Here is a 12657-nt window from a genome sequence, read left to right as displayed (position 1 = left end):
GGGATGTTTTTTTACAAGTTGTTCACATTTTAAGATTTTTTATTTAAAAAAAACAAACATTACCCACATGCTGTTTGCTATGGGATGCAAAAACGTTGAAGCTCAATATCTCAAAATCATTTAGAACGTAGATAGAACCTTATAATTCTAAGGTGAAGATTTAATAAGAGTATGTCAATAACTCAATTTTGACAAAAATGTCAGATAGAACCTTATAATTCTAAGGTGATGAAATGCCAACTGACCCAGCCGAGGCTCGAACCAGTGACCTTCTTGCTGTGAGGCAAACGTGCTACCCACTGTGCTACCGTGCAGCCCAAAACCAGAGAACATTTCTTTTTAAATTCACAAATTCACACACTGTAGTTATAAAGGGATGGACATGGTCAGCATCAATACTCAGGTAGGCTGTGGTGTTATATCCCCTACACCAGGGGTGTCAAACTCAATTCCTGGAGGGCCGAAGCCCTGCACAGTTTAGTTCCTACCCTGCTCCAACACACTTACCAGTAGGTTTCAAACAAGCCTGAAGGACTCAATTAGTTTTATCAGGTGTGTTTAATTAGGGTTGGAACTAAACTGTGCAGAGCTGTGGCCCTTTTGGAGCTAGTTTGACACCTGTGCCCTACACCATTACACCACCACCAGAAGCCTAAGCCATGAATACAAGGCAGGACGAATCTATGCTTTCATGTTGTTGACACCAAATTCTGAACCTACCATCATAATGTTGCAGCAGAGATTCATCAGATCAGGCAACGGCTTTCCTATTGTTGTTGGTATTGTCCAATTTTGGTGAGCTTGTGCAAATTGTAGCTTCCGTTTTCTGTTCTTAGCTGACAGGAGTGGCACCCGGTGTGGTCTTCTGCTGCTGTAGCCCATCTGCCTCACGGTTGGATGTGTTGTGCATTCAGAGATGCTCTTCTTTATACATAGGTTGTAACAAAATGTTATTTGAGTTACTGTTGCCTTTCTGTCAGCTGGAACCAGTCTGGCCATTCTCCTCTAACCTCTGGCATCAACAAGGCATTTGCGCTCAAATAACTGCCACTCACTGGATATTTACTCTTTTTCTGACCATTCTCTATAAACTTTAGAGATGGTTGTGCATGAAAATCTCAGTAGATCAACAGTTTCTGAAATACTCAGACCAGCCTGTCTGCCACCAACAACCAGGTCACATTCAAAGTCAATTAAATCACCTTTCTTTCTCATTCTGATGATCAGTTTAAACTTTAGCAGATCATCTTGACTATGTCTTCATGCCTAAATGCATTGAGTTGCTGCCATGTGAATGGCCAAATAGAAATTTGCATTAAAAAGCAGTTGGACAGGTGTATCTAATAAAGTGGCTGATGAGTGTATACTGTATAATGTTATAAATTGTCTGTAGTGTGTGAGTGTGAATAAGTGTTTGTGGATGTTTCCCAGAGATGGGTCGCGGCTGGAAGGGAATCCGCTGCGTAAAAACCTGCTGGATAAGTTGGCGGTTCTTTCCGCTGTGGCAACCCCAGATTAATAAAGGGACTGAGCCGACAAGAAAATGAATGAATGAATTTCATTGAATTTTTCTCCATTTAGAACTATACAAATTATGCATCTGCATATCCTGTAGTCTATGCAGAAACCCACCTAGTCATGGCTAAGCTATAGCAAAAGCTCGCTGAGCTTTGAGTTTTAAAATCATGACAGGGCGATCAGAAGTAATAGAGGGGGACTCTCAAAATAGTTCATGTCCATATGGTGATGGAAATGTGGACATGTGTTCTGATTACGACTGAGATTGCTAGATTAGTGTGTAATCTTTGCTCGGAGGCGAGCGTCTGAGAGAAAGCTAACGGACAGTCCCACTGATTGTAGGTCAGGACTTCTGAAATCCCCTTTTAGTGGATCATATGCTGTAAGCCTCTCTTAGGGTTTATTAGAGTACACAGCTTTCAATGTTTATTTGCAGTTTAAAAACTGATTGACCTTATTTTGAATTTTAACTACACTGAAATATGGGTTTTATTATTGTGCTTACATTTTTTTCTAAGAAACCAAGCGTTCAGTTTGTGATTATTATTATTATTATTATTATTTTTATTCATACAATATAAACAACAGTTTTGTATGTATTGTTGTTCTTTGTATGTTAAGAAATGCCAAACAATTAAGAAATGTTGAGGCCAGTGCTACAAGGATTTAAAATGGTACTCAACCTCTGTGAAATTCTGTTTGGATTTTTTACTTGTTTTAATATATTTTAACAAGTTTTCTTTTATTGTTATGTGTTCTTTTACTTGTTTTCTCTAATTGTAAAGCACATAATGACTCAATGTCTGTGAAATGTGCTATATAAATAAAACCTTTACTAACTGTTATTACAGAAACGAGGATTTCCTGAAATGCAGTGCTTTTATACACACACACATATATATATATATATATATATATATATATATATATATATATATATATATATATATATATATATACAGATGTTACTACTTCAATGTGTTCCTTATGCCGCCATTCATACCGCGGCGACGGCGGTACTTGATGCGCCAGCAGCTTTTGACCGCTGGGTGGCAGTTTAACCACAGATATTCAGCTTTGCCTTTTCACAACACTAAACAGACTTTTCTGTGCGTACCTTATGTGATCAGATGTGTTCAATTAAAATATAATTTTGATTTAGTTTTCTTATAGTGATAAACATGATCTTACCAGGGCTTAAAGTATTCCGGCACCATGCCGGATCTCCGGCGTGCGGCCGTGAGAGAAAAAAAAAATAGAGCTTGCACATGCGGTTTAGTTGGGGATGCTCAAAATAACTGATTAAGCAATAACCGAAAGGGTGCGTTTGTAACCGATGAATGGTATCAGTTAAACGATTAAAATATGCTTTATACATTTTTAAAGTTTGGCTGCATACGGGACATCTGTTTAATGGTTTACTGACTGCCGCCAGTGTTTTACGCTGCTTATGCTTGCTCAGCGCGCTTTAAGTTTTGCCGTTGCGCGCTGTGTGCTCGAGTGGAAAAAGCGTGTTACCTCTGTTTCATTGTTCAGTCAAATGAAAGCACTGCAGGCTTTCTGTTGAGGTGACAGCGGGGTTTGGGTTGTCAATGTGAGTACGATAAACTTTTAAAGACTGAGGAGAGACTTGTGGTCGCTGTTTCAAGTTATCCAGAGCTGTATTTATAGATCTTAAATATCACAATATTATTAAAATTACAATTATAACATCGACAGCAACTCGACTCGCGCACACCAGCTAATTCAGTCGTTTTCTAGTGACATACAAAAGAGGCTTCTTTTTTTCTTGTCAACCATAAAAGGCAGCGCGGTACGTCGCGCGTTTTTGCAACGTAAAGGCGTGCGCTTTGTGATCGGCCCCTAAATGTACAACAAATATTTGTTAACTCTTGGGATGGTAACACATGCAAACACACGTTTCTACAGACACATTTTGCCAAAGAAGCAAAATGAAAGAAGGATATTTCTCGTCACAGTTTCACACAGTGTTGACAATAACCAGCGCTGATGCAGATCACCTCTGTGCTGTATGGAGCCGCTTCATAAACTTAAAAAAAGCAGGCTGTTGATGATTTAGGGTGGGCTACAACCAACAAACCCCTTTTTTATTTATTTTTTGAAAATTACAGTTATTAATAGTTCTTATATAATATCAGCTTTTAAAATAGCCTACAATCTACGAATCAAACAAATCCAAAGATTTTCTTGATTTTTGTATAATAATAACTCCGCACCAAACTGAGGCTTTCATTTTATAGCTTAAAACATGTATGCAAATGTATGCAATGACATATGTAAGGGCTGTGACGGTCACCGTGACGACAATCACTCTAGAACACACATTTTCTGTTTTGTTGCCAAATAGCCTATACATTTATGAACATAACGTTAACTTAGACGTGATACAGCAAGTTCAAGTTCAGCCATGAACCTTGCTGGAAAACTTATATTACATCGTTGAGAACGCGCCGATCCACAATGTAGAGCTGGTTTCCGAGAAATGCAGGCGGCGGAGCAAGATACTCTCTTTGCCACGGTTGCGAAAAAGTATCTGTATGGGCTACAGGCACACAGTCTCAGTGCTGCTGGAAACATTGTAATCTCAAATAAGTCTCGGCTTAAACCGAACAAAGTCAACATGTTAGTTTTTCTGGCAAATAATTTAAAATATTAATAGAAAAAAAGGCAGAGAGACGCAGTTTTTTTTCCAACATCTGACTTATGTTGTTACAAGCCTATAGGCTAATATTTTTGTTCTTCGTTACTATTTATATTATTATTGATTAGTATTTGAGAAGTTTCTAAAATGTAACGTTTACTGTTTCAAGCAGTTAAAGTTATTTAATATTTAACTAGCCTAGGCTGTATTGTGTTGTTTTATCAACGAAAGTTAAAAAAACAAACATGTTCGTTTGTACGAATATTTAGCATAAAACTTTGGTCTTTTTTTATTTCTTAATTTTATATGAAATGTACATTAACTTAGGTAGGCTACTTGGGTACAGGGGCGTAATTTGTTGGTAGTATACCGAGGAATGTTTAGACAGTAAATATTGTCATCATTATTTAAAAAAATTATAAATAAATAAATTAAATAAAAAAATAAATAAAACACCTTACGGAAAGGATGCAATGAAGGAAAAGCATGCTCTTAATCATTCTTCATAATCTGATTCGTACCCTATACATGCAATAAACTTATATTGCGCCAACAAGAACAAGCTCTAAAGCAAGAGGAGTTATTGATATGATATTAATGTTAGTTGTTAATATTAATGATCGTAAACACGACCTGCGTTGTATAATAAACGGCGTCATTGTGTCCTGTCTGCGGTTTTTTTTTCTCGTTGAAGAACAGAAAATTCATGTTATCACCATCTTCCCAGCCAGGTTTTCATCCACAGTTTCCGCTTTTGTTTCTTCTCAAACAATAAAGTTTCGCTATAGCAGGCCCGGCGGCAGGATATCATAACTGAGGGCGCAAGGGCGCAATCCCATTGCACTTGACGACTGAATTTGGTCCTTTTTTGTTCCTTTTATTTAGGCTATTTATTAATTCATTACTTTGCATTACCGATATAGTCCTACTTTTTATAGTAATAATAATATGCAGTTTTGCTATTACCGATTTTATTAATGAAGGCAACGATACCGTTTACATTAATGCAGAAAGATAATGTTAAGCACCAAACAAGTGGTTTAAATTATGTTAGTCTCCTTATTTCTTTCCGTTTTATTTTAAACATTATAAATGTGTAAAGTTTTAGGTAAAGACGTCAAAATACGCCCACACATGCAAGCTAAACTAGATCATCTGAGTCATCACGCTTTATTACTCAACCAAAATCAGCGAGGAAAAAATAAATGTTTTAAATTAAATTATATTTAAATGTTACATTAAATAAAAAAATAAATTTAAATGTTAAATGCCATTTAAAAATAGTTTCTAAAATTAATGTGTTACTTAGTTACATTTTTAGGCATTAGTGTAGCCAAACAGAAAGCCATGTCTACCTATATTATTCAGCCTGCAGCGCAAGAGGTGGATCCGCGGTAAATCCACACGCACTAAATAGCCTACCTTTTTCTTTTACAACACTGTAAACATAACTTCGCAGGTCGATCATCTTTAAACGCAAAAGACATTTTTAAGTGTCCTAAATTGACTGCTGCTGTAGAAGGGGATGTTTTTTTTACATAACTGTAAACGTGTGCTTTAGCTATGCCAAAATGAAAGCAAATATTTTGTTCTGCGTTTTGTCAATTGTATAGCTTAATAATAATTAAAATAATAATAATAATAATAATAATAATAGATATAATAAATTATAATATTATTTATAGTATAGACATTTTTACTAGGCTACTTTAATATTAATCCCTAACTCAAAAACTAATGTGAAAATGAATGGCAGCTGTGCTAAAATTAATGTAACGGGAAATTTCTTCTGCGTTTTTCCCCTTTATAGCTCAATAGTTTTATTCAAAGAATTAGTTAAGCAAAACATGAAATAAATTAAACTGCGTGTCTTTGTGATATCCACTAGTCCAGTTTTCTCCAGTGTGAGTTTAGAGTGCGCCTCCACCGCATGCGCATTTATGCCTGCACCAGATCAAACCAGGTGTAAAATCCAGCACAGAGCGCGTTGTGCGTTCAACTAACAATACCCGCTCCACTGTCTCCAACACACAAATACTCGAACTCTTTATTTGTGGACTTACTTTTGATAATAGGCTACTATCATTGCCTTTATCATGATTCTATTTTTATTTTTATTATTCAATTTTTTTATTTTATTTTCTTTATTATATGTTATATCCATAATTGTTTGCACTACTGCCCTTTTTGCACTGTCTTTGTACGCAGTGACGCTGCACTGCTTTGGCTATAGGAATGTACAGTTATTTGTCATGCCAATAAAGCACCTCAAATGTGAAAATAGCCTAGGCAACAAATAACAAATCGGAGTCTAATAATAACAAATGCCATTTTCATTTTCATACACGTGTGGGTTTTGACAATATGTGTTTAATTAAGCTATAAAGATTAGCCTATCAGATGAAATGCATAGTGAAATATGAAATAAATGTCAATTTTGCTGAATAATTAATTAATCTATATCTTTAATATTTTTAAAATCATCTCGCTTCGGCCCAGAGAAAGAGGCGCGCGGCACCAGCGGACCTGTGCTTTCCCAAACAAAGCCGTACAGTAACTTGCGCTGAATATGCATAGTTTGGGGGGGGAGGATATAGTAGTGAGTGTTTCCCAAAACCCCTATAGTTTCTCTGTCGCAGATCCATCATTTGAATCACGTCACTATTAACCCTGCTTTTATTTATTAAATGCTTCCCAACGCCGCATTTCTGTTGAGCGAAAAAAAGCTGCTGAAAATAAATAAAGTTATGCCAATGCCATTTTAATAGTTTCATGATAGTAGTAGCTGGTGTGCTTCATCTGCGTGATTCTGATTTGACATTCTTCCGCTAAACTTGCGCTGTCTTGGTGTAAATGGGCTATGAACTGTTGCTATTGAGGCTAAGGTGTAAATAGGCTATAGTTCTCTCTGCTACTTTAAGGTTTGAGGTGGGGGAAGTGGCAGAGGCAATTCAAATGAACCATCTCTAAAAATAAAAAATGCCACGTACGCGACATCTGTGTAAAGATCATTACCTTATTATTATTATTATTATTATTATTATTATTATTATTATTATTATTCATTCTTTCATTCATTTTCTTTTCGGCTTAGTCCCTTTATAAGTCTGTAATTGCCACAGCGAAATGAACCGTCAACTTATCCAGCATATGTTTTACGCAGAGGATGCCAGGAGGGCCAGTTGGGGCTTTGGGGGGCGAAGTGAAAGGAGAGGCGGACTTTGCCCCAAGTCTGGGAAAGATAGCTTGCCGTCATTACACTAGTTTTCCGAAGGCACACGAGTTACATGCGCCAAACACATGAACAAATAAATTAATAAATAAGGGAAAGAAAACATCTAGCCTTATGGGTTGAGAGGTCTTTTTGATTATGATCGCCGTTATGTTTCCGTTTTAAATGTAAGGCTGTTGCATAAAATAATACAATTTTAATTTATAAGTGACTTTGCTGCGTCCCCCTGGATGTTTCAATAACGCATAATAATCTTTACACCATATTAAAGACACAGCAGACTAAAGGTTTTCGAGAGTTTTTGTCAAGTTTAAACGGTGTGTTTGTGCGTGTTTATATGCCTGCATATGTGTGTGTGAGAGATTGAGCAAATGAGCGCTCCCTTCACAGCTCTGGTAAGCTGCGAGCAGCTTCTTTCTTTTTGTTATTTATTTTGCAGATAATACACAATATGAATAAAACAGAAAGACATAAAACTTTACGTGTACCCTTTTGTAGACTTAAAACAAGTGTCATATCTTTATAAAATAGCCTAAGCCATATTGAAATATAATTTAAAGAATTACAAATATCTGATATAATAAAATCGCATGAAATAAATAAACCATTATAAAACAAGCAAAAGCAACAAGGTAGGCCTTTATAGCCTACATAAATGAAACCTTTAAAGCCATATTAAACAAAGCCATTTTACAAAGGCTTTGTTAAAAAAAAGATTTTATATATTCTCTAAAAACAGTAAACACCAGAGAAGGTTTAAAATATTATTTATTTATTTATTATTTATTTAGGATACGATGATAATAATCAAATCATGCAAACAGAGCATTTTTGGGGTGTGAACGCATGAACTGCGACCTTTTTTCAGTTAACCAAATGTGCAGTGCCACTTTAAAAACGGATCAGGGGAAACTACAAAAATAAGTGTGTTCTGTGTCCCCAAACAAGCATTGATGTTTTTATATGACGCGCTAAAATTGAAAAATGAAATTTACATGAAGAGCTTTATTAGTGAAATGAGGTCTCCACTCTTTAAGTGTTTTTCATAAACATGAATACACAAAATCCAAAAATAGGACGGATGGCTTAACAAAACCTATGCGTTTAAAAACGAAACCGCATTAAATATGGGGCCTTATGAAAATGAATGTTTCTATGCACAACAACTGAACTTAATGTGTTATTTAAAATATCTATATTACGCTCCAAGCATTCGCCAAAACGAATATATTTTTACGTAAAAACACAGAACATAGCTGAATAGAGTGTTGCCTGCTTTAGACGATAGGTTATTAATTATATTATAAATGGTTATGTTCAGGTCAGTGAAATAATACCTTTAATAAATAAAATGGTGGGCCAGTGATTCCCTCGCTGTCATCAGTGCATGGGTTAATGAGCTTAGGAGAATTCTGCTTTGCATTTTTCTATGCATTACTAACATCACTAAACCAGACATTTGTTTTATAAGTTAACCAAATATTCGCGCAGATTCAGCAGTTTTTTTCTGACGCGTTTGCCATTCATGCCAGTCAGTGAAAAAAGAAGTAACTGTGGCCCTGTTTGCAGGTATTAAGATTCGTTTTCATCAATCTGATGCAACTTTTATTATTTACAGGACGTAAAAATGCAATTAAAAGTTTCAAATCAATTCAATTCAATTCAAAAACACATTAAAAACTTCACAAAGCGTATCTTATGGAAAAACACCAATTGCCGGGCTCTGCTTTCGGTTTTAAAAGAATCAAGCAGCTTTAAAAAAATATAATTTGCTGAAGAGAAATGACAGAAAAAAAAAGATTAAACATATCGGGACTGTTAAAAGAACATTTCTCTTTAATATATTCTTTCGACTCCGAAACATCAGCTAAGATTATGAATTACGGAGTGTCTCTATTGCCTGCTTCAGCAGTGCGTGGCTGGTTATGAACGAGGAGGCGGAGAGAATGCGCTGTTTAGTTTCGGCTTGATATATTTAAATAAAAACTAACACAGAACTGCTTTTAACGCTCAAAAAGTTAAACTAAAATGCACAACTCTTGTTGGTTGCACCCGCGGGATGCACAATAAACCTATCGCGCCATTATTTTAATTCTATATTCGTGAAGAATGAGCCACGAGATTGAGATTTTTGAAGGTGCTTTCCAGCGGCGAAGTTCCTGGCAGAGTAGCGGGTGAAAAAATGTGCATGCAGAAATTGAACAAGAGGAATAACATTTTAAATTATATAACAAGCATTGTATTCTTTCTAATCCCCGCCCAGTTTTAATACAAGTTGTGTTCTTCAATATTTGTGGCTGGGAAGTTTATTAAGAATATATTTATAATTATATATTATTAAATAATTACACACACACACACACACACACACATATATATATATATATATATATATAGAGAGAGAGAGAGAGAGAGAGAGAGAGAGAGAGAGAGCCATTACAAGTAAAACAACAACAACAAAAAACAACAATTTTACTTTAAAGAAAAACAGATGTTTTGAGAAAAAAAAACTGAACAAAACTGAAACCAAATTATTAAAACTAAACTTGCGGGACTTTATTTATGTCCTGTGGCAAAATTATTTTTATTATACTTTAAGTTATCTGCTTGAAGTAGGCTAGGTCACATTTATCAATGGTAAGTTTTAGTCTAAGTTTACATCAATAACAATGTGCATTGTCCTTTACCATACAAAAAAGGAAGAAAAAACATTATTATACACCATAGTAGCCGCAAATCTTTTTAAATGCATTAAAAAAGCAAGCACATATATTAGCCTTACCTTGAGTTTGTTCACATTCTGCCAGTATTAACATACATGCTGTATTTTATTACAGTTCATTTTGATGAATTAGGTCTAACTGACAGCTTTTTCTTCTTTTTTCGCGGTTATGCGGCATTATATTTCACACGCATATGCAAGGTGACTGAAATTGAAATTAAAATACCAAACATACTGAGCCATTAATTAAAAAACAAAACAACAGTTATAGCTTCTTTAAAGGAGAACATTGACGTTTTGAAAAAAAAAAAAAAAAACTGAACTGAAACTAAATTATTAAAGATAAACCTGCGAGACTTAATTTATGTTATGTCCTGCGGCAAAATTTGTTTTATTATACTTTCAGTGATCTCCTTAAGGTAGGTCAATTTATTTATTTATTTATTTGCTTTTGATGAAGCAGCATTCAACTTAAGCTCTTTAGACCATGCCCCTGACCGTTTCTCAGTGTTTCGCCGCAATATCTTTAAATAAATAATTTATTTAGGCCTAATTTCATTATTAATTAGTTTTCATTATTCGTTTATTATTATGTAGAATTGTTGAGACATAAAATAAGATAGTAAAATATAATCAACAACGAAAATTAAAACAAAAACAGAAATAAAAACATAAATGAAAATGTCTTGTCTTAGTCCTATCAAAATAGCAAACACTGAACATCTCTGTATATTTAGGCTAAAAGACTGCTTTATTTATTTATTTAAGACTACTTATTTGTACTTAATGTTTGTGCTTTCATGTTAGTTGTCTTTTATTTCTTCAATTCTATTTTCCAAAACTAGTCCTCTTTGCACTTAAAAAGTTTACAATAAAGTGTGTTAACAAATTTTAAATGATTAATGAAGGAATTATAATGCTTTGACTTATTGTTTAATCTCATTTACAAGCACAGTAGCATATTTAAAGCTGCTGTAAAGGCTATTTCTGTCCGTTCGCATCCCGTCCCTTTGCGCCCCCTGGCGGCTCATTCACAAGCTGCTGTCATATACTAAAAACAGAGCGGCAGTTATTTCAAACGGCGGCGGTATAAGACGCGGCGGTAATAGTCACTTTGAACTCTCACCTACTGTATATATATATATATATATATATATATATATATATATATATATATATATATATATATATATATATATATATATTGTCAAGAGTTCGCCCTTAGCTGATGATTGATCATAAAGTGTGTTTGGCATCGTGACATCCTCAAGCCTGGGGCTCCCACCTCTTGCAGGGCGACACTCTCAGAAATCATACACTCTCAGAAATAAAGGTACAGAAGCTGTCACTGGGGCGGTACCTTTACAAAATGTACATATTTGTACCCACAGTGGCACCTCAAAAATGCATATTAGTGCCCAAATGTACTTAAAAGTACCTTTGAGGTACCATTATGGACACTACAGGTACAAATATGTACCATTTGGAAAGGTACTGCCCCAATGACAGCTCCTGTACTTTTATTTCTAAGAGTGTATGATGTCAATTAAGTTTTGTCAATTTACTTATGTTGCATGTTTTTGGTCAGTGGAAGGAAACCAGAGACCCCAAGGGAAAACCCAAGCAAACACGGGAAGAACATGCAAACTCCACACAGAAATGCCGACCTAGCCAGGTAAGATCTGAGCCAGTGACATTCTTGCTGTGAGGCAATAATGCTAACCAATGGGCATCCGTGCTGCTCTAACAAGTAAAAGGGAGGAGTAGGGGTGGAATGGGGATTCTTCAAGACGAAAATGGCTAAGGTAAGATACTCTGGTTATTTATAGTAATTTAGGAATCGTCTGACTGGTGAATCATGCGTTAGCGCGTGCTCCTCTTGAAATTAGTTTATAAATAAACGTCACTTATTCTATTCCATATTATTATTATAGTAAACACAGTCTGTGACTGTAATTAAGTTTGGTGACACTAAGGATGCTAATGATTTAAGATATGCATGTTGGACAAGTGCATTTAAACTTTTTTAAACAAGATTGTGGTTCTACTTCACTCCTGTGGTGGCTACTTATTCAGAAGTATGGTGTTTTATTTTAGTCTATTGTAAAATGTTATGTGTTTATACTATATCTAAAGGCAACATTTTGGTCACATCATCAGTTATTTACAATAATAACAAATAGATTTGACTGAAATGTCAAGTTTAGCTGAATTTCAGTTATGCTACATGAAAATGTTATTGTTTTGACTTATTCACATGATCATAATCATATTGTTGTTTGCTAAATGGTATTGGTCAATAAATGACATTTGATATAAATTGCAGTAACATTTCATAAAACTGTTTTGTAGCCCAACCCATAATGTAGCACTAGAGCAAAGAAATTGATGGTTGATGTTACATTGAACTGCCACAAGTTGGTGATAGAGAACGTATAATGAAGTTCTTAGTTTAAGAAAAAAATGTTTTTTCTCAGTGTAAGTTTAAATCTATATAAACAAATCCTTTTACAACATGTAAGT

The sequence above is a fragment of the Danio rerio genome, chromosome 7 (assembly GCF_052040795.2).
Source record: "Danio rerio strain M-AB ecotype USA chromosome 7, GRCz13ab, whole genome shotgun sequence".
Taxonomy (NCBI): domain Eukaryota; kingdom Metazoa; phylum Chordata; class Actinopteri; order Cypriniformes; family Danionidae; genus Danio; species Danio rerio.
Note: the sequence above shows the minus strand (reverse complement) of the source record.